Genomic DNA, 24,457 nt, shown 5'->3' with positions numbered 1-24,457 from the left:
TCCCCTAGACGCCTCTGACCTATTAGTATTTCCCCACAGGAGCCTGGGTACAATGGACAGTGGTAAACAAGCTACCTAACTTCCTTACAGATACAGGTACTATATACTCAGTGCTAACCACAAAACTAACCAAGAAAAGTTCAGCTGTGTCAGTTACCGGAGTGAACAGACAATTACAAAAAGAGGCCTTCCTTCAGCCTCTAGAATGCCAGCTTGGAGATCAAAAACTTCATGCATAGCTTTCTCTACATGCCAGACTGCTCCCATTCCATTGTTGGGCTGAGCTTTACTTTGTAAATTGCATGCACAAGTAACTTTTTCCCTTGAAAAGCAGCCATTATGTTTAGGAGTCCCACGGGAATGTGCTCTCCAGCTCCGGGTGCTCCTGACTGGCTCAGAAGAATCTGCAGGTGAACTCTTCCCACCTACGACCTACAACCAGGAGGACTGAGCCATTTTGACCAACAAATCCCCAGGGAGGGCAGTTAACATCCAACCCATAAAAAAATAACCTAAAAAAAGCAGCATGGATCCCGTGGAAGAAACAATGCCCCTTTAGAAAGAAAGCTCTAGAGGGAATTCAACCAGTATTGCAGAAATTCTTAAAATCATGATTAATTTGAATATGCCAATCTCCCTATAACACCCCCATTTCACCAGTCAAAAAGCCTCACTCTGAGACTATCGATTTGCATGACCTTGTATAAATGATACTGTCCAGGACATTTGTCCTACGGTAGCCAACCCTTATACTTTGTTGACCACGGTGCCCAGGGGTGGCAAATGGCTTTCAGTCCTAGACTTGAAGGATGCTCTCTTTCTGCATCCCAACAGATGAACAGTTTCAACTATTATTTGCCATTGAATGGCAGGATCCAGAAACTAAAGCCGTGGCCCAATACTGTCTGATTGTGTTGCCACAAGAACATATTTAGGGAAATATTAGCAAAAGATTTCAGGGATATTCAGCTGAAAATGGGAATTCTTCTACAATATGCAGGTGGCTTATCAATAGCTAGTAATATTTATGAAGACTGTTTGCTCAACACCATCACAGTCCTGACTCCTTTGGCAAAAAGAGAATATCAAGTATCATCTCACGAGGCCCAGGCTGGTAAATGGGAGGTGGCATCACTGGAATCTCAATTGAAACAAGGTCCTAGGAGCTTGGTGGCTGATTGAAAACAAGCTATGGCTACAATAAAAATCCAAGAGACTGGAGGCAGCTTCACGGATTCTTAGAGATTATAGGGTTTTGCTGAATTGGGATTCCAAACTTTGGCCCTGTAGGAAAACCACTGCATAATTCTTTGAAAGGACTAGACTCTGAATACCTTGAATGTCACGTGGCATTTGACACCTTGAAGGAAAAATGAGTTTTGCCGCCCCGCACATCAAGATTGCCCAATTTACAGGAACTGTCCAAATTATACATTCACGAAAATCAAGAAGTTGGATTTCAGGTACTAACGAACCCAGACCCTGGGAATTAGCCCAGAACCCATAGCCTATCTCTCAAAGAAACTAGATCACATCACAAAAGATTGGTCACTATGCTGCCAAGCCATAGCAGCTAGCTGTGGCATCTTACAGGAAGCAGAGAAGTTCACCCTGGAGCAACCTATTACTGTATTTGTACCACACCAGGTTCTAACCCCCATTAGAACACAAAGGAGGGTACTGGCTAACAGCAGGGCACATGGGAAAAGATCAGGCCATTTCATCAGACAACCTAAACATTATCTTACAAACCACCACTACCTCTAACCCAGCCACCCTACTCCCAAACTCAGAGGAAAGCTCATACCTCCAACGTCATCGCTTGGAAGTCACTGACAAAGATTGTTGTAGTAGAACAAATTCCCTGGACCAGCCACAGACAGAACCTGACTGACAATTATGTACAGGTGGGAGTAGCTTCATGGACAATGATCAACAATGAGCCGGGTACTTGGTAGTCGACATTGACAAGGTAATAAAGCCCAAGCCCTCCCCATAGGAACCTTGGCACAAAAAGCTAAACTGACAGTCCTGACCACAGCCTTAGCATTGTCACAGGGGAAGAATGTTAACATCTACGCTGACTCTAAATATGCCTTCATGGTAGTCCCTGGTATTGCTCAAGAAATAAGGATATCAAACATGCAAAAGAGACCTTAAAATTGCTAGAGTCAGTGAATCCACAGCACCGGGTTGCTATAATGCACTGCCCAGGACAACAGAGGGATAGTCCCTAAACGAGCCAGAGAAACCGCACTGCCGGTAAAGCAGCAAGACAAGCAGCCTGAAAACTGCCACTTCTTAGGGCTTTAATTCCTCGCATGGACTTGTCGGAATTTAAACCCCATTACACAGAATGAGAGGAGGAACGGGCCTGTAAATGAGAATTCTCTATCACTGAGCCTCATTCTATGTGGATGATCAACACTCATAGTAAGATCTTACTCTCTGAGGCTCTAGTGTATCCCATCCTCACACACCTACACAAAGGGACCCATTATGGAAGTGATGTTTAAATGGACTGCACTAGACCACATTTGAAGGGCCCTCATTTACAAAGGACCACTCAGAAGATTATCCAGGCCTGGCAAATAAGCACCAAAAACAAGAAAGTGCCCCAGAAAGGAAGGGAGTACAATATAAAGGGACATGTCCATTTAAGGACTGGACAGTTGACTTTACACAGATGCCTACAACTACAAGAAACTTTAAATTTTTATTATATAATCTTTTGCAAACACCTTTCTGGATAGGTAGAGACATACACCACTAGAACTAAGAAGACACATGAAGTAGCAAAACTTCTACTCAAAGAAATACTCCCTAGCTTTGGACTTCCTTATATAACACTCAAAGCAACAATGGACCATTGTTCACTTCAGAAATCTCCCATAAGATAGGACAGGCACTACAAGATTCGGTGAGAACTACCTGCATCTTGGAGCCCCCAATCTACAGGGAAGACTGAGAGAGCCTGGCAGAAATATACCAGGAAATATACCACATCTGACATGCAACCAGGCACTCCCTATTGCCTTGCTCTGGACTAGGGCGGCGCCCAGAAGCTGGCTTAAATTAAGCCCGTTTGAAATAATTTATGAAAAACCCTTCCAAGTGTCTGTTTTAGGGACACCCCCTTTGGATGGAGAATATGAAAAATAAAACAATATGTAGAACATGTAGGGTAAACACTAACAACTTTGCACAAGTTTGCCCATTGCAGGTCTCTCTACCCGTCTAATGGGCTTTTATACCCATTCCAGCCAGTAGACCGAGTCTTACAAAAGACCCAGAAGACTAAACGTCCTGAACACCAGTGAGCCAAGCAATGGACCAGTCCCTGTGATGTCCTACTGACAACACACTCTTCCCTAAAGCTCATGGGAATCAAGCCTTGGATGTACCACACATGGATAAAGCAGGTGCCATCTGACAGTGCCTCCCCAAGCTGAGTGACAATGTTACATTTTATTTTATTATTGCTTTTTGGCAACTGCTATACCTTAGGCCCATGCTTAGACTGATAATGCCTTGGTCCACATTTCCTGCACAGTGGCTTCCTCAGCAGGTTTATCCTGCTGTTGGGTCTGCCACCCAAAACCCCACTCAGGATTAGATCATCAGATCCTTTAGTCCAGAGTTGTCCAACCTTTTGGCATCTCTGGGCCACACTGGAAGAACAAGAGTTGTCTTGGACCACACATTAAATACATTGTGACACATAATCACAAAAAAATCCCATAAAGTTTTAAATAAATTTATGATTTTTTGTTGGGCTGTATCCATAGCCGTCCTGAGCCCCATGCAGCCCGCAGGCTGCAGGTTGGACACCCCTGGTACTCTCTCCAATTTCTAATTTCCCTACAACTTCCCTGGCACTACTAGACATACCCCCTCACTGAATACTTGATTGCTTGTCTACACAGTAGTTCTCACCTTGGAAGCCCATCTGCAATACTGCCTTCTGAAATATGAAGCAGTCTGCTAGCTTTGCTTGCTGAGTAGTACCATCCTTTGGACACTGTTCATGCCACCTTCTGAGGACAGTAATCCTTCTCCCTGTGTAAAGGCTTCTCTCTACTCTTCCCTCTACTCTCTCTACTCTTCCTTCAGCAGACAGCAAGAACCACTGGACCCGGAGATTAGGTAAGACTACATCCTTTAACAGTAGGAAAAGGTACAGAATATGGGACCTCCATCCATTTACCCTATAAGATTACAAGGGTCCAGAGTTTTGAAAAGGGGAATTGTTATCACAGTCAGTCAGTCAGAGCTCCAGGGATTCTCCCCCATTGGCCAAGATGGCCCAGGGGGAGGTTCTCACAATGAGCATGCCAAAAGCTAGAAAGATGAATGGAGAGAACCTGAGCAAGCCAAGAGCAAGAAAGCTGAATGGACAGGACCCTAGTGCTCCAAAAGCTAGAAAGATAGATGGGTAGTTCCCAAACCTGCCAAAAGCTAGCAAGATAACTGAATAGGAAAAAGGCCCTCCACTTCCCTAACCCTAAAAGAATCAAGGGCTTGAGCAAGAAAGGGAGGATGGTCTTTGAGATGGGAGTCCACCATTCTCCTGAATGACTTCTGTTTGCACCAACACTTGTCTCATGAGCTTGGCTTAATTTGCAGCAGCCAAGTTAGTTACACTGGGTTAAAAACATAGAAAAGCGTCTGTGAGCCTCAAGGCTTTGGGTTCACTTCCCAGTTCAGAGTGGAATTGTGAGGGCTCAAAGAATTAGACAACGTTGGCGATACACTTACTGACAAAGTGGCAGCCTCACAGTGTGCAATATAAGCTCTTTGGTTACATCTCCTGTAGGGTCATTTAACAAAATAACTCCTGCCAGTAAAGATGTATGAAGCTTTTAGAGGGTACTTTGTGGTTCTTCCCTCCTTTGTGGAGAGAAGTCCTACAAAATCCAATTACAATCCTTGCCAATCCATGACTAACATGCAGTGAACAAACACTTCTTAAGTACTTGTTTCTAATTCCTCTCAACAGTAGTTAGGTTAAAAGTCACAGCAACAACAGTGAAATAATTCTCTTACATTTGGCTTGTCTGAAGCTGCACAATGCTAGAAGAGGAAGTGCAAGCAAGATTATCCGTGGGACCTGAAACGTTAGGCAGACCTTGTTGTCAGTGTAACTTGAGCCGCCTCTTGCGTCTTTACATAACTGTGATTTGCAACAACTTACTAGGTTTCTAATACCAGACCAGGCAATGTATCATGGTTGTTTCATTTAGTCTTTACCGTCAATCCTATAAGTAGGTCCACATTATTGGGACATTTTACAGATGACAGAATAAGATCCAAAGAAACTAAGTAACTTGCCCTAGACCAAAGGCTAGTGCAGAACTAATCATTTGCCTTTTTAATTTCCAAACAAAAGGCTAATGATAATAAGCATCAGACACAAATACAAAATATATAATGTGCAAAATACTATTAAAATAAAGAAAGCAAGATTCTGAGATAGCTCATAGTATAAAAAAGAATAGTCAGAAGTTCATTGCAAAATGAAAATATAAATACCATAATTAATTTTTAAAGAGTTCAATCCTAGTAAAATAATGTTGCTATTTTAAAATCTAAATAACACAGCTTTGCTTGAGCATAAATGACAAAGTCATAAAACTGGCTGCAAAAAGCAGACTTGCTATTAATTTAAATAAGTGTTTAAAGAAATGTCCTTATCCACTGAAAAACATTTCACTGTTTATTAGCTCAAATATTCAGATTAAAGTGGATATCTTAACAGCACATAAGAAACACAGTCCAAAACCTAGTAAAAGATGCCAGAAGATGCATTTTCAGTGCTTTTAAGAGAGAATCACAATGCTTTAAAAAGTAAATTTAAAAAAAGAGCTTTTTAAAAAATCTCTTTGATATAATCAAGAGTAATAATTCATTTTTATGAAACATTTAATGAACTATCTAGGTCTGAGGAGTGATGGAAAGAACGACAGGCAGAAACATGGGAAATCATCATACAAAGCTTGGGGACTTGGGCACCCTCTGCCATTTGTGAAGGACCTGGGCTAACCCAGCCTTATAATTCCATGAAAAATTAAGATCCCTTGATGCACGACCAAAAGAAAACTGAGTTATCAGTGACCACCTCTCATTATCTTCTTTCTTAAGAGTCTTTCCCAGAGATTTCACATGTTTATAATTTACTGTTTCGAGTCTACCTGCTATTTCTCAAGTCAGAATTGTCTAAAGGATGCAAACAACCAATAACTTAGAATTTATTTTTAACAGCTGTCTTCTTTTACTCCTAATTAGATAAAAATTGAGTGTACTTATTAAAATAATACATTAGTCAAGTAGTTCACCAACCAAGTAAAAACTTTGGAAAGCGTATTTAATAAAGGCTGCCCACCCACCAATGAGAAAAACAAAGATGTCTCCAAAAAGCTAATAAAGTCTGTGCATATTTCTGCAATTTTTTAACTTGACTCCGGAGTTCAAAGGACAATTTTTTTTGTCTTCATAACTGTGATGAGAAACATACTCATCTAAAGGTCTCCTAGCATTCAAACTAAAAATCAGTCACTGGAGTAGGTGGTGACTTCTAAAGAGACAAGGGAGAAAGATTTTATTCTAAAATTCAAACGTTATCAATCACACACAAAACCATGTTCAGTTAATTGTTCATAGACTAAGTGTTTTCTGTATTCAGACTGAACTTGTCTACAGCATCAACTACACAAAAACAGACCCAGAAACACAAAAATAGACAAAATGGCCTCCTACCATGAGACATTTTAAAATAATAGACTAGTTATAATTCAGTCTTAAAATAATGTCTTCAAAGCGACACTGAAAATAAAAAAGCATTCCGGTTCCCAGTAGTACTCATTGGCCATACACAGTATTACATGCAGTCGGTCACCTAAATACCACCCAGGGCACCGTGTTAGGTGGGTCACCCACGGGCACCTTTTCATTCTCCCACCACTTCCTCATCTTATTGAAACAGAGGGCAATTATTGCCTCCTATCCAGGAAGGGTTTTTAATTATTAGAGCTTTTTATGGCTGACATCCTTTGTAATATTTAAATGTAAAGCCCAACATATTTGTTTGTATAACAAAAACAGTTCCAGTCACAGACTGTAAGTGTCCGTGCAAAGTGTCTAGGCCTCACAGAAGCATCCTGTTTCCGGGCTTCACGTCCACAAGTTGGGACGTCGGGGACTGGAAAGGGAACAATTTCCATGTTGCATAACACATGGCAGTGTTTTGGACAAAGGGTGGGGCCTCTGGACTCCCAGTGACCATCTGAATGGATCTCTAGGGAACATGCTTTTCAAGAGGCAGAAGAGAGAAAAATAAATGGGCCAGAGGGTCAGGCTTTAACCTGCTGACTTAGTGCATTGGCTCTTCACACCCTGCAACGGCCTCTGCACAGCTTCCATTTAAACACAGTTTCTTATTGATCCAAAATCTCCAGAAGGGAGATCTAGTATGAGTAATAGTTTGGGCACATATTTGCATTAATTATAATACTTTCTTCTCCTGGAGCATTCATTTCGATATAGCCTCTAAACTTCTAAAGAGTAGGAATCATTTGTCCTATTTGTTTTCCCCATTTTTAAAATTATAAATAAAAGTACTGATATTGAACATTCTAGAATACGTAAGTTCTTAGTGTGGGAAGCTGGTGTATGGGGAATCCCATAAGAGTTATATGCATGCGTTAAGCTACAACTTAATATGAACTAACATAAAGGACGTTCTGTTCTTGTAACACACACACTGGAGAAACAGTAAAATGACATACCAATGAAGAGAAGAAACTATGTAGAGCAACCTCCAATTTCACAGACTTGTATCCTCAGAAAGGAAGGTTTGATGAACTAATAAAAACAGAATTTTTATAAACTCTACATAATTTCACATCTCTAAAAAAAATAAACAGGTTATAATGAACCTAAAAACACAGGTAAAGTTATACACAAAGAGCCTATATGTTATGGCCAAGCTTCTAGTTTCATTTTAGGAGTCTTTTATATTCTCATGCTATTAACTGCTTCTTAATTCCTATTACTTAAATGTGCTTAGTGGGATGAATAAAGTATGATACAGGTTCACACCATGGTGAGAGTGTTTCTCCTGAAGTATTTGATTTTCTCTCTATAAGATAAGGTTTGATGGTAACTAGTCAGGTAAGCTGGGAAAGCTCTGGATAAACCATTTCAAAGAATGAAACCCTGCGCACATGAGAAACTCATGTCTGTGCCCATACGTTTCGTTCCATTCACCATCAGATCCATTTACAGCCCTGCAGTCAGTCTCCAGGAAGAAGGAAAATTTCCATCACAGGCCACCCTGCTTTGTCTTAGGAGCCACACAAAAACAGAGGTTTTGCCCAGCCTCCCTGCCTCCCAAATACCTGGCCTGAAACAAAGCACAGGGTGGGGCTGCAAGGAGGGAATGAGTCGCAGGTCCTTGCAGCACAGGCTCGGACCTTTGGGTCATCCGGAGGTAACGTGTAACATAGGGGCCAGGGCTCCCGCAAAGGGCAATGTGAACACTGGAGGCCTGCCTGGCCATTCCCTCCAGCAACCCCCTGCAGCTGGCTCCACAGTGGTCTGGTCCACTTGCCCGGTGCAGATTTGGACTGCACTCCACACTGCTATTGCTGCTGCTGCCGCTGTATATTTTCTGCCCCTTAGTGTTGGTTCAGTCAGGCGCTGGCTGAAGGCACTGTATCCAAGGCAGCCTTGGCACCATGGAGGAGCCCAGAACTGCCCATCAGGTGTACTTGGATCTGGTCCTGGAAAAGCTACCACAGGGTCATGGCAGCATTGCCTGAAGACATGAGAAAAGGTCCTAATCCCTGTGATTTCCTATGGGTATTGCTGGTGCATGCAGCTATTGTTGGATTTTTTGCTGTTCCCTTATTTTCATGAAGGTTTCCATCGATTAGACACCGTCTTCATGTGGAAAGAAAGAAAAAGGTTGCTACAGATCTTTCTACACTAATGGAAGAAAGATGTAAAATATTTGAAAAATTTATCCTTGTACAAAAGGAGTATGAAGACTTAGAATCACTAATGGATCCCAGCTTTGAGGAGTCAAGGGAAGTTCAAAGTTTGGAGGCAATCTGTGAAAAGCTGAACAGTTCCAAATCTGCACTAAGGATGAAATACACCTTCTACAAAAAGAGTTAAAAGAGAGACACCTAAACATTCTGAACAAGATGAATTGATGGTGGATATTACAAAAAGGACACAATCCTTAGAAGATGAATTAAAATCACTCAAATCAGAAGTAACTAAGACCAAAACAACCTTCAAAATATTTCAAGTGAATGAAGACCGACTTAAGATAGCTATAAAAGATGCTTTGAATGAAAATTCTCAACTTTAAGAAAGCCAGAAACAGCTTTTACAAGAAGTTGAAGACTAGAAAGAAAAATTGAGTGAGCTCAATAAACGGAAAATAACATCTGAAAGCTCAGAACTATATGCAAAACAAGTTCAATATGAAAAAGAAAATCAGATCAAATCTCCAACTGAACGCTTGCTAAAGATGCAAGATTGGGCTGATGTGCTGGAAGAAGACTTAATGGATGGTAACTTGGAACTGGAAACGAAGAATAGTTTAGAAAATAATTAACAAACCAAAAGGAGATTAGAAGAAGCTGATTCATGCTGCTAAGTTAAAGTCTTCTTTAAAAACCCTAGAAGAAGAAAAACTAAATTTACTCTCAATTATCTTAAGTAGACAAAACAAAGGAAGAGCTTAAAGTGTATTAAAAATCTTCAGACTGAACAAGCATCTTTGCAGTCAGAAAAATGAACATCTCAATATGAGAATCAAGAGCTTCAGTAGAAACTTGAAGGACTGAACTGTCTGTACCAAGAAAATGACACTTTGGAGAAAACTAACAGTAGAAAAAATGACCAGGTAAAGCAGTGATTTTTAACTGGTGTGCTATAAGAATTTTTATTTTTATTTTTTCTTTTTCTTATTAATTGTTCAGTTACAGTTGTCCTCATTTTTTCTTCCATTACTCTCCCCCACCGTCCCCTCCTCCATCTTCCACACTCAGTCCTCACCCCCCGCACTGTCTTGTCCGCGGGTCCTTTATACATGTTCCTAGACTCTTCCCCTTCTTCCCCCCCATTGCCCCTCCCCCCACCCCTCTGGTCACTGTCAGTTTGTTCTTAATTCCCATGTCTCTATTTGTATTTTGTTCATGTTTGTTTTATTGATTAGGTTCTACTTATTTGTGAGATCATACGGTATTGTGTCATAAGAATTTTTAAAACATGCTGTACCTGAATAGTTAGTCATGAGCACTGACCTCTCTTCCCTTTGCTGGTCAAATAAAAATACTACAACTGCCAGCACAACAATAGCTGTCCAGTGTGAATGCCCTGTCTTGAACCATACATATATGTCACATAAAAGAATTGTATCTTATGAGTCATGTCACATAATGTGCTTGTGTCAGATGGGTTACTTCTTGGTAACAGAAATTTTTATATACAAGTATAGGTACCTGATTTTTTAAAAAGTCACTTTGGAGTGGAAAAGATAGGTAATTACTATCATTATTATTATTATTTTGTAAATCAGTCAAAATGATACCTATTTTTGTCATATTGGCAAAAAATACATTTTTTGGGTGTGACACAAAATTTTAGTAACACGTTTATGTGCCACAGATGAAAAGGGCTGAAAACCACTGGGTTACAGAGAGAAGAGAAACTTTCTAAAGCATGTGAAGAGATCAGCCGTGCAGCTGAATTGCTGGAGACCTATAGAAAGTGAGCCAAAGATCTTGAAGAACTGGAGGGAACCATTCATTCTTATCAAGGGTAGATAATCTCCCACGAGAAAAAAAAAAAAAAGCCCATCGCAATTGGTTGGCAACTCAGACGTCTAAAAGAAACCTCAATGATTTAAAGAAAGACAATTCTTACAAAAATGAACTGAAACAGAATTTAAATTTGAACTCTAAGAAAAAGATCTTTACACATTCAATGTAGCAAAAATCCAGCTTTTGGCAGGAAGTATTGCCCATATGGTCCCTCACCACGGGGTCGACCTGCACCTGAAGCGAGAGCTTTTCTCTACCTCCCAACATCGTGTGAAGGTCCACTCACACTCATCTTTGCTTCCATGAGGAGGAAGAGAAAGGGGAAGTCTCTCAGACTCTCATCTTTGCTTCTCTTACGGGAAGGAGAAAGGAGCTCAAGAAGCCCAAGGAAGCCTTTGTCCATGAGATTACTAATGAAAGAGGAAAGTCGAGCTGTGATCAGTTCATTGATCCTCACTGGAAACCTTGACTCCAGGTCCCACCTCCATGGGACCTGCATCACAGGACGCTCATTCTTCCAGCAGGCCAACCTTATTCAGACCCAGCTCCTCCTCCACAGAGGCAAGAACTCAGAAGTTTGAACTGGTTCAAAGACTTGTTCGGTATTGACAGTAATAATAAAGTCAGCCTCTTCCGTCCCTCTGGCCTTGAGATCTGCTGTCATTCAAAAAAGCAATTGGTCTTTTCCTCCAGAAAAAAATTTGATAAGTGGAGGTGAATCAGATACCACTAAGGAGTATTTGGGAGAGCTCTTACTACACTGAGATCTTAAACTTTCCTGGACTGGAAATTTGAACCACATTCTTAAATACCTTAAATATCTACAGCCTTTTTCAAGTTATCAAGGCATACTTCCAAATGCTACAACTTGTGCTGACATATTTGAAGGGATTAAAAGATAAATACTTGATTTAAACAGTGAGTTTTGTAAAACTGTAAGACCTGTCTGCAGGTCCCTGGGCTTTTCACCTGCTCATCCTTCACACTCTGACTCAGCTGGAGTTAAAAACTGTTTTTTACCTTGAACATGTTCTCAGAGTCACAAGGTGGGGTTTCCGTGCACCCAGCAAACATACTCAATCTTTGTTTAGCACCAGATTGCTGTTATGCTACAAGTCTTACCCCATAGAAGACCTGATCATCTCAAAATCTGGACACGTATCTCCCTTGGATATGAAAGTATATTTGATATATGTATTCATCAAAATTGAGCACATGCCCGCCCTGGCCCATCTACACTTTATGTCCTAATCACTCTTCTAAAGACCGTGCCTCTCCTCGGAGAGACCACATTTTGGTCAAAGTCAAGTCCCAGGGCCATATGGCCTACAAGGGTCTCCATGCTGTGTCCCACTGCTTCCTCAGTGACCTCTCGTCACCCCACTCTCGGCTTTGTTCCTCTGCTTGTGCCCTCAACTATGACATTTACATTTGTCATTTTCTCTGCCTGGAATTAATTTCCCCAGACATGCACAGGCTTTGCTCCTCTGAAAAAAAGCAGGTGGCCCCTTATCAGTTCAAGTTTCCTTAGCCATCCTGTGTTAAACAGTACATATGCTCCGTACCCACCTATCAATTCCACTCAATCTGGTTAATTTTTCTTCACAGCATTGATTCCACTGAGATACCCATTAGAATGAAATTCCAAGGGAACAGAACATTTATTAACTGTTAAATGGTATTCTAAATGCTTAAAATAACCTGGCACATAGTAGGCACACAATAAATATTTACTCAAAGAAAGAATGTAGGTCCCTAAAAAGATCTGACAGACCAAGAAGAGAACACAGTTGAACACGCTGGAGTCCAGGACACAAACTCAGTGACCACAAAGGCACTGCCTTTGCCACTCACCGGCCTCGTCCCCTGCCTTCCTCAAACGTGAAATTAGCTCTAGCAATTAACCCTCTTGGGAAGAGTTGAATTAAAGATCACAGTTCATGAACAAAGTAAAGAGGCTGGAGGGGAGAGGAGAATAACGTTCCTTCCTCGCCTCCTCTCAAAACACTCAGCACTGTACACTGTTCCTCGGTAAGCACTTAATCATAAATGACTGCCAGTAAGCATGGCTGTTTCTATTTTACTGGAGAGGAAAGAAGAGAGCAGATGGCATTTTCTCATGATCTGAACGTATCCAGTTGGACAAAGCAGGAAGGCAGCTAGTTGTAGCAGGAGAGGCATGCTCTACAAGTTCCCACAAAATAACAAATTCTTTCAAAGTTTCACAAAACACATTCTTTCAAATTCTCCCCCCCCCAAAAAAAAGGCATATTCCTCCTTTAAGTTCTCATAGGATGCAAGTCCTTCCTTTAAATTCTCACAATATATTAATGCTTTGTTATGCTTTGGATAGGAAGGGCTTCTTTTCAGGCATGTGGGGGAGAAAGGGTGGAGAGAAAAATGCTCAGACGATGCTATTTTGAAGCTATTTGGTAAGAATGGCTACTTCCCCCTCTGATATCCACGCACTGGCCAACTGTCATGTTTCCGTGCGCTGCTGTCTGGATGCTATCAAAGGCACTACTTTGAGGGGAGAGAGGAGGTCATAGACTCATCTTCTCACATGCTGCTACTGCTGCTGATTTTTTTTTAAGCTCTGTGACCTAGAAAGGAGATGTTCGGTATGAATGATGCACGACTGCAGAGAGCATTGAGCGTCACTGGTCTATTTATACCTCCAGGAAGGAAAAAATGAGTCCAGGGCAATGGCTGGATACGCCACGGCCGGGCATGCAAAGATCAACAACAAACATAGCGAGGGAAGTATTTTTGTCATTAGTGAGGAATAAAAGGTGAGGCCATACTCCTGTTTCCCTTAGTCTTTCCAAAATTCCGTTTGCTTTTAAAGAATTGTTAGTTGATACCTCATATTTCCCACTACTGTGCAAAGTATTCTGAGTCATTATAGACACTGCCACCCACATTTTAAAAATTGGCTTCGTTCCATATGTACATACATACTCACATGTGGCTGTAATCTGCGGCCGTTTGGACACGCAATAAATTTGGGGATAAAGTTTTTCAGGCTTAACAAAGTATTTGGGAAAGCCTTACCTAGAATTGTGTGAGTTAACTCAGAAGAAGGAGGGAAAATGAGAAGACTTACATGGATTTCCACAACATGGTAGAAAAAATTATTCCCAAGATATGTAGTCAGCTTTTCTTAAATGGTGAAATATTTCTGGGACAAAGCAGGGGACTGCACCCAGGTACGGCTGTTAATACTTACTCCTGCATCGCTGGAGAATGCAATGCCAGTCTTTACCTCTAGACTCTAGTGGTTGTTTCTAATATAAACACCACAGTGTGGGGCCCAGTGGAAACAATGCTGTGAAACTGACCCGTGCACGTGTGTGACGTCTGCCAGCTTGATTTGCTTTTGGAGATTTTACTGCCTGTGGTGATGGGTTTGCTGACAGCTGGCAAGAGTAGGAGTTGTTTTCTAAGGCACAGGATTAGGTGTTTGCCAGTGTGAAATTTATTGATCCTCGGGGGCTCAAACTCAGTCCTGGATTCCTTCGCCCGAACACAAACTGATTTACTTTGAACACACCCAAGCTTCACAACAGAAACACTCCTGTTTCTATTACTGCCCAAGTCTTCTCTTCCTGCCTGAGGCTGAAAGTTCAAGGCATGTTGCACTCTTTCTCTATATTTGCAGAAACCACGTCTGATTTTAATTCATGGAGCACACACGGTCATTACATCACACTCGCTTCTTGCACAGCCTGACCTATGACGGAGGTGAGGCTGTGTCTTGAATTGCTCGCCTCAAAGAGGATTAATGCTTTTATTTCTTTTCATTCTGAACACTCGTAAGGCAATTTTTGAGCTCATATACATCCATAATTTGTTGCCAAATCAATATTCTTAAACTTGCTGTAACATGTAGAAAACACAGTGATTAATTCATAAAGTCAATGGATTTCAATAGAGTAAGAAACTTACACAATTGTCTAAGATCCTCGGAACGTAAATGGGCTGACAAAACCCACTATTGCCGACTGCTTTTGTATATTTTTATGTTTTTGACAAGAGCTTGTGAGTTTAAGAGGTACGACTGCTTGTTGTTCATGTATATTCAGTGCCAGAAAGGAGAATTGAACAGTGTGAAGGCCTATTACTGAAAAGACATAGTTCGTGTATATGGAAAACTGATATTCATGATGGAGAGGTTGGGACTCGGGGGTAAGGAGGAGACAGGGGAAGCAGGACAGAAATGAAAACTCAGCCACGGGTACTTGGTAAATACTTGTTGGTTGATTATACAACAAGAAGGAAAGACATCATCTTTGAAACCTGCATGTGCCATACCACTGAGCACAAGAACTTAATTTTCATGGGCTCCATAATTTTAAAGTTCTCTTATCCTTTAACTTTCCCCTACATCAACCAACACTGCAACCTCCTTCTTTTCCTGCCACAAAGAAGCTAATTGAATGAATGACCCTGCCTTTCAATGTACATAAAGCTGGCACATACAAATCAGCTGCTCTTTAGATAGGTCACAGAAATACAAATATTCAGAGAGATCTGAACAACTGAGCAAATTGTCTGAGAGGCAGAAAAATGATGTTCCATGAGAAATTTTTCTAAATGAATAAAGCACACCAACAATTAATACCCTTTTCTCTTTTTAAAAAGACATTTTCTTTGCACAGAAGTGTTTATTTTATGACTTCCATATTTAATATTTAATTTATGCTAATGCATCTCTTTATAATTTTTAGCACAATTACTATAAGGCAAAGGAAAACTGAGACCTGCTTAGACATATTTAACTCTTACATAAGAACCAGAAGAACCAGGTATTCTTTTGTGAAATATTAACAAAACACAGGAAAAGCAATTACTGGTCAATTTTTTTTGATCAAATAGATACTACTTTTAAATTTCCTTAATGTCTGTATACTTGATCACACAGTTCTATTTATTCCAGAAAATAAGGTGTTTCCTAAGAAGTTTGTATCAGCAAATAATTATGGTATAACTCTATTCTTATTTCTACTCTCACTCACATCATCTTACATACCTATGCAGGTAGTCAAGCTCCTATATCCAGGCTACAGAAAGGACCACAGTAACATAGTTTAGAAATACCTGTAATAGGAGAGCGTAAGATTTCTCTCCAATGCTAGAGTTGTAGTAAATGCCCCTCATAGAAATTTCAGTAGAACTCATTCTTACAAAAGGAAATTTAAAAAGATCAATTAGCGTTGAAAAGTGCTAACAACTGAAAACAGATCCAAAAAGAGTAAATATTAAGGGAAAGATGTTTTTATATAAAATTTAATACACCTATAGAGCAGTAATTCACTGTGAATTTTTGACTCATTATAATAACTCTACTCTGCCTTTGACTGACAGATTCTGAACAACAATCATGGCTTCCCTCCCCCAAAAAGATGATGCTTCAAGCATGATTTATAACCCAAGGATAACTCAACATATTTGCCGTGACACTACCTTTTTCTACAACACTACCAATGGACAAGATGGTTTTAATACACGTTTTTGTGTCCTGGCCACTAAGTGCTTACTTTTACTGAGTTAAGTTTAAGCCTATACTTCAAATTCAGTGTTTTAAGCTGACATGCTGGCTTTAAAAGACACATAATCACATTTTATAATTTTTTTTGTTTTAAATTCCAAACTGCTAAGTTTGACTACATTTTTACAAACTGCTAATGAACACGAATTTCAAAAGAATTGACTTAAAACTTCTAATATTTAACATCCAACAGTGCTGTTGACTAAATATTTCCATTTGTCCTCCACTTTCCTCCACATGGTAGTGTAACAGTGGGGAACTGTAACCCATCCCACCATTCTTTTGACATTGTTTCTGTAAGTGCTAACTCTGACTAATATGCAGCTTGTAGAACAACAGCACGTTTGTATGAGAATCGTAAGAACTAACTCTAAAAGATACAGACTTGGACCTTCAGTCATCTTAGTTCTGGGAGATTTGCTGAACTTCCACCATAAAACCAAGATGATGTAGAACCAGGATAATGAAAACCAGGATGACACACACCAGACCATCGCTTGTCCAATTTCAAGGTCCTTACCAGAACTGACTGGGCTCATCTGCAAGTCGTCCCCTCAACAGAAAACTCTCAAGCCCTCCCCTTGATCTCTTTGTTCTGCTTTCCCTCTCCCTCTTTATACAAACTCTGCCTGAACAGAGATGTTAAGATGGGCTTTGAGACAAGATGCTCCCATCTTCTCAGGTGGCTGGCACTTGTATAAACCTCTTTCCTCTCCCCAGCACCTGACTCTTGAGTTTGACCTTCACCACGGTAGGCAGCCGGACCAGCGTTCAGTAAGAGTAGGACTGCACTTCCCTGTCCCCTGAACATTTACTGAGGCCATGTGAGGTCAGTGAAATGTATTCACACAAGTGCCACGCATCACCACCAGGCAGAAGTGCTCAGAGCCAGTGTGTGATTTACCACATTCTCTTCCCCTGCACAGGTGACTGGGAAGCACGTGTCAAGTGGAGCTTCCTGCAGAAGTAACTATAATAAATCTTCCTGCCAAGCCACATGGAAGTAACAGGAAAATCCTTCTTGTTACAAGCCATTAATATTTCTGTGTGATTGTCATTATTGCAAACTAACCTAGTCTACCCTGACTACTACATATACCTGGTGGTAATTATAAAGCACACCTGAAAGTTTGGGGGGAAAAAAAGAAACACAATCTCGATCAAATCATTTTAAAGCCATTTCAACATGTGTAGTGTCAACAGTTAAATTCTATTTTGATGTAAAGTTGCATGTCTAGAAATAAATTTTCAAATTTTATATGAACTATGGATGTAAAGTGGTGTTGTAATAAATTGGGAATTCCTAACTGAGCAGGTTATGGTGGGTAGTCATAACCCAGGCCTGTAACTTCCTTAATGAAAGGTTTTAAAGCATGTCTTGTCTATCATTCTAGTGCATCTAAGTTAACACATCTTTGAGATGCCAGAAGTAACACCTCTTAAAGGTATAACCCTCAAGAGAGCACATAATCTTAACGATCCTAGAACCCAATGCTCACCTTGCTTCCTTCCACCTTCATGCAGTCTTCCTTAGGTCCCTGCCTTAATTTCAAATGCATAAAAGACACTGCAAAACTGTCCTTTTCTGGAGCATGTGAGGTCTTTCCTCGGGCCAGCTATCATCAGCTTGGGCTCAAATAAACTCATAAAATTCTCTACAGGTTTGGATGTTTCTTACATTGACAGTACTAAAGGGTCAACAAGTAGTTCAATAATTAATAATAAATGAGAACAGTGGAAGGGGATGGGGTGATCCAGTGATGAGAAAGGGTCCTCAGGATGGATGTACTGCCCTCAGAAAAGTAGAGGAATGAGAAAACAAAGGAGCTTTAAGAGAATGAAAAATAGTTCCAGATGAAGCTCTAGAGATGGGCAGGGCCTTATACACCATGGGAGGGTGTATAAGAACTAACTCCAAAAGATACAGACTCAGATCTTCAGTCACATCAGCTCTGGGAAATTGGGAGGGAGGAGGAAACATTGCAAGGTTGTAGGTGACTGCAATATACAAGCAGATCTGTAATCCTGAAAGGTTTCTCTGAGTAACTTGAAGGCAGGGTTGGAGAGAAGAGTGGGTGGGAAGAGGAGGACGAGAGGGGCAAAAGGAGTAACTGGGAGGAACACATTACTCATCCTGCTCAAAAATATCCCACATGTGACCATGACTTACAGAAGGAAATGCACATCATTCTCTGAGGCACCAGGGCTCCTCCAACATCAGGAAATAGAAGCTAGTGGTCAAGGATCCAGACTCCGGCTGCAAGTTCAACTTCCACCACATCCTAGTTGTACTGATGTCCTGGTTTCTTTAACCACAAATTCTATTTCTGGAGCTTATCATGAAGATTTAAATATGATAGTAAATGAGAAATGTTTATTTTAGCAAAGTCCCTGGCTCTTAGTAGGGGTAAACTTGTCCATCTAGAGTATTCTATGCCCTATAACATAGGTGAACCATTATCTTCCGATACATATTTTTCATTCTTCACAACTAATGCTGTTGCCTTTGACTATGTCCCCAGTCTCCACCTGCTCATATTCCACTCCCCCTTCAGGATCCAGCTCAAACACCACATGCTCCATGAAGACTTTTCTGAAGGTTCCCCACACCCTAGGTCAGGGGTGTCAAACTCATTTTCACGGGGGGCCACATCTGCCTCTCAGTTGCCTTCAAAGGACCAAATGTAATTTTAGGACTGTATACATGGAACTACTCCTTAATTGTGGAGTGAGAGCTTGGTGCTGCCGCCAAGTAGAAACAAGGTGGAGCGGTCCATGGCCCTTATGTTGCCACCTGTGCCCTAGGAAATAACCTCTTCCAGTTTTGAACTGTAATGTATTTTCTAACTACTTCACAGCACTTATTATAAACTCTCTGCTGGATAAAAGATAAAATAAAATTTAGTTTTCCCAACTGTACTGTATTTTCCTTAGCCAATATGACTTATCTATCCATATATATCTCCAACAGCACTTCATTATAATGCCCTGGACATATTGATCTTTGTTGTTGACTAACTTAAGAAATTAGATCTGGTTCTAACATATAACCTGATTAAATGTATTAGTATATAATATACAATATTTTTAGTCATAAAGATCAGAAACAACTATTTCACAAAACTGGTCATTTTCTCTTTCCTTTTATCTATAAATAATCAGATTAGATAGGGTAAATGACTATACTCAAACCCCATGGTCTATCGATGAGAGATATCCTTAAGAAAAACTTAAATCTTTGATTAAAACAACACACAAAAAAACCCTAGCTCCTAGAGGAGCAGCAGGTCACAGAGCATTCTTCACTCCTGTCTCCATAAAGGTGTCACCAGGCAGACAGATGTCCTTGTAAACAACCGGCCACTGCTAAACAGTTTGCTTCCCCACCCTCCCGCCCTCCCTCCCCCTTCGCCCCATCCTGAGCCTACCACCAAGTTAATCTAGTGTTGCTTGATACCCTTTGTCTTTGCTGTAGTAAAGACGATGCATGCAAGAAGTGGTGTGTAAGTGAAGGGACTTTTTAAGAAATAGATTTGCACTTGCCTGAAAAGCAACCATCCCAGTAGTCTGATCAGTGTAGCCTGACAAAATTAGGGCCCAGCCCAGGTCTCATTGGTCAGGTTATCAAATAAAATTCAAAGCAACTTAGGAACAGTTCTTGCTTACCACACTGACTATACCTTTTCTGAAAGAGACTTTGACCTTTAATCTCCACCCCACAGATATTTTTAGAGCCACTGCAGAGAAACCTGGAGGACACTGGAGCCATCCTACCAACTTCTTTGCATTACAAATTACTTTGTAATTTAAACATTTTGGAGAATAAATTTTTTAAACTAAATTCTAAAAAACAAAAGCCAGGCAAGCATCACTTTTTAACATATAATACCTCATTACCAATGCCAACTCTCAAATGCCCCTTGCATAGATATTCTCTCATACTCATTGGAGTCAAAACTTAATCAGATTTCTTTGAATCTTACACTAAACTATGATTTTTCAAATTTTCTCATTTTTACAGAGAGCCCAAATAAAAACAATCAGAGAAGCAACGCAAGCAAAAAAAAGTATTGATTTTTAATGAATATCCAAATAGGTAGTAAAATTATAACATATATGTGTGGGGGGTGACTATATAAGTGTAGTTCGTGTAATAAAAAAGAAATAGCACAAAGCAAAACTCTATCAGATAGCGCTGTCTGTCCCTCTTTATTCCAGACTAGTTTATGCAACATCCTGGTGTTTAAAATATTCGTCATGGAAAATCTGTCTCCAGGGTGAGGGGTAGGAAGGGAGTAACATTTTCTTTTTACATTCATAATTTGAAGCAGATAGTTACATAATACAATAAACTTCTTGTACTTTGCAAACACTTTAAATTATGCATCACGAGACTATAAGATACAAGAATATGCACTTAAAAGTAAAAACGTAACTGACATCCCCTTTTACCCATAGCATCTACAGTACCTTAATATCAAAACGTTTTGCTTCATTCGATAAGCAGTCAACAATACTCAGTGATCTGTATATTTTCAAGTGCAATATGTCATATATCAAATAGAGTTTTCATTCGGTTTTCTTTCAATATTACTGTACAAGCTGAATGATTAAGAGATGATAAAAATCATTTTTGCTTTCATAAATATAAAACATCAATACTGTGGGTATAAGTGAAGATTTCATTTTTTAAATTTTGCAGCTGACTTATAGACAGAACATACTAAGTGACAAGAAAACCCAAGAATCAGGGGTCTGGCTCGGTGATTAAAAACAACTCGACTGGAAGCAAGGCACAGCCTCTCTGGCCTCTCGTTGTGTCCCCGGAAATGTGCCATCTCAGAGCTCACCCAGTCTTAAGACATAGGCCAGAAGCCAAATTACTCCAACATCTCTACATTCTAGTACGTGTGTGAAGGCACACCCTATTTTCCACACTCTATTTTGCATTGCTTTTTAAATGAATGACTTCTTTGCAACATTTTCTTATATTACTAAAGCACTAAGCGCAATGTCAGCATCTGATAATAATTATCTCTGTGTATTCACATAACCTTGGAATGCTGAGAAATGTATTTGGCTTAAGATGCAGCATAACCATCATGACAACTACGCCTTCACATTATATACGGCAGACTTCTTTAAGGGAGAAATTACTATGTGGTAACGCCTTATAGTAAACATGCACAAGCTGGCGGCTGTGCTGAAGATAAATTGAAATTTATGAGGCTGCACACCTGTGGATACTTAGGAATTTCCTTAAAAGAGAAATAAAAGTAAGCTGATGAACTCTGGAGAAAATGGACCTAATTCTTTCTAGCAACATTCTCTACACCCAAGAACAAGACACCCTCATTACTAGTTGGAATCAGCTATAGGAAAAATCAAGGTAAGTCTTAATACTAGCAATACCCTTGCATGGGTCCACTCAGGAAGACAATTAAATGAAATAATTGTCTGCTTTGACTGACAGTCTTATTATGAAAAAACTTTACATAAAAAAGGGGTTAGCTAATACTGGGTGAGGGAAGCTTTAATATGAGCAACATAGTGCTAACCTTCGATATGGTTCATTTCCAACTTTTGAGCTATGGGCTCAAAAGGATGTTCAGGATGATAAAATACATACTGTGCGAGTGCAGGTGTCTGCTTTCTGTGCTGGGTTTATCACTAGCACATAAAAGGGCCACCATCAGTATTTGTTACATAAAGAAACGAAAGCTGAGGTTAAGTACAGCACTGGTTCCCAAATGCTGACCATGACATCCTTTCACTGATTTGTAGCAAAATTGGAATAAAAAAGCCCGAAATTTTGTCATGAGCCATCTACTAACTTTAGTTTTAAAGTGGATTTACCTCATTGCAGCCAACACTCTCAACCGCTGTTTGCAGAGTGCAGATGTGGAGTCAATACTCAAAGGAATCACACAGCATTTAGCTCAGAGAATATCTTCAGTTTCACCCAGAAGCCCAGACAGGAGCGGAAACAGTCGGGGAAGAAAGGAGTCAAGTCACAACTGTTGGGTTGGCCAAAAAGTCCGTTTAGTTTTTTTCTATAAAAGACACATTTTTCATTTTCAATAACTTCATTGATTTGGATATTTTGAATACGTTGGCTATCTCCTGCATGGCTGAACATTGATTGTTCTCAATGCCTCAATTCAATAGCTGTTAACTTCAAACGGTCCACCCGGCTGTGGAGCTCCCTCCAGCAAGAGGTCTCCAGCACGAGACTTCACAAAGCACTTCGGACACATGTAAGCAGTCACAACATCTTCCTCAAATACTGCAGTAATTTTGGGGGGGTTTCAGTTGTACCTTTACCTTTCTTGAAATAATAAAGCATACTATGCTGAAAATGTTGCTTCTTTTCTTCCATCCTTAATATTAAAATGACTATACAAAATTTTCCAACTTTGATAAGTATTTTTAAATGCACGCTGATATGACAGCTGTCACAATACAATCTAACGAAATTGTTTCGAATGAAGTTAAAGACAACTAAGCACTACTAGACCATCTTACACAAAAATACCAAAAGAAATTTTTGGCCAAACCAGTATGATAATTACAGAACAGGAAAGAGTAAAAATTATTTCATGTATCCTGCAAAAAAAAAAGTGCTGTTCTAAGGGAAACCTAGTTCAGTTTCATTTGATCCTAAACCTTGCTAAGACTGGAAGAGTTGATTTGCCATCACATAGAAAAGGTTTGGATATTAGATACAGAATCCGAGAAAGTAGTTCCTGTTTTCAAACACACGAGATATTTACTGAGAATTTAAGCCACTCTTGGTCTCAATGGACTTTTTTCTTCCCCTGTATAACAGAATAAGGTATTTTGGGGAGTCACCCTGAGCTCCTGAGAATGGGTGCCTCGTGGAACTGAGGACAGGCAGAGCAAAGCAGCACTTACCCCACTGTCCTCAGAGAGCAAAGGTGACCAGAACCAGAAACCTAGGAATGAAATCACACACATCTCTTGATAAATTCCCAGTTCCTCTGACTAAATATTTCCTTCAACCCCAGACACTATAACTGTCAGTCATTTTTAGTCTGTTATTCTAATATGAAAAGCCTGACTTCAGTACCATAAAAGTCTTGGGAAAAAAACAGCTATGAACACTGGTGGGCTCAAGGGACTGATAATGGAATATGAACCTTTCACCCCTAAAACGGTTCCTTGGGAACAGAAAGCAGCATTTTTTTCAGTATAACCCTCCAGTGCCCCCATTTTCCCAGGTGGTGCTAAAACATTCAGCAGCTGCTGTCAGTGTGTCCACAGCATCCTCAAGTCTTTTGAAGGACCAGGGTGGACGCCAAAATGTCAGCCCCAGTGCTTAAGAAAATTTGCATATAATCCCCTGGGAGCCTGCTAAAATGCAGATTCTGATTCAGTAATCTAATGCAGGGCCTGAGATTCGTTTCTAGTGTCTCCCAGGTAGCACTGACCCAATGAACCTCTGTGAGGCAAGGACCTAAATTCGCATATGGAATTTAACTTTTGGGTCACTACAAAAATTTCTACGCGCCAAAAATTCCTATCTTGCCCAATATCAGAAATAACACACGTACACGAGTGGGAGAGAAGCTCCGGTTTCCGTTACTTATTTGGCCCGGTTAGAACACGCTTGGAGTCTGTTTCTGACCAGTTCTAGCTTTGTACCTAACCACAATGCAGAGGCATCTGTACATTTCTCATGTGATCTTTACAGGAGCCGTGAGCTAAGTAGAGCAAGGATAGCTACTGTTTCAGAAAAGGAGAACACAGATTGATCAAATTAAGGAACTTACTCATGGCATCTCATAAGTAGTAAAAGCCAGATCCAGGAATCATCTTCAAATTTTGTGATGGCCCTCTCCCCAACCAAGTCCAGAGTCTATCTCCTGCATCGGTGCCTTCCACAGTTGCCCACCTTCTGCAGCCACCCAGCCAAGCTTTCCCTAATGTTTAGCACACTATTGCTCCCTTGGTTGTGTAACAAACAAAAAATATCAATGTTATATGGGGATGCTTGGGGTTTACTCTTTTAGAACACGCTGTATCCCAAATGAGGTTTTTTTTTAATCTG

The 24,457-nt window shown here is 40.3% G+C and overlaps 1 protein-coding gene and 1 pseudogene across 2 annotated transcripts in view; one reads left to right on the top strand and one right to left on the bottom strand.

Moving 5' to 3' along the window:
• PDE3A (phosphodiesterase 3A) overlaps positions 1-24,457 on the bottom strand; it is a 272,742-nt gene that overhangs the window by 185,130 nt on the left and 63,155 nt on the right. The gene's annotated exons all lie outside the window — the stretch shown is intronic.
• Positions 8,736-23,729, top strand: LOC119042849 (melanoma inhibitory activity protein 2-like; annotated as a pseudogene).

The sequence above is a fragment of the Artibeus jamaicensis genome, unplaced genomic scaffold (assembly GCF_021234435.1).
Source record: "Artibeus jamaicensis isolate MK-2021 breed Jamaican fruit bat unplaced genomic scaffold, CSHL_Jam_final contig_233, whole genome shotgun sequence".
NCBI lineage: Eukaryota > Metazoa > Chordata > Mammalia > Chiroptera > Phyllostomidae > Artibeus > Artibeus jamaicensis.
This window is presented reverse-complemented; position numbering and strand designations above follow the sequence as displayed.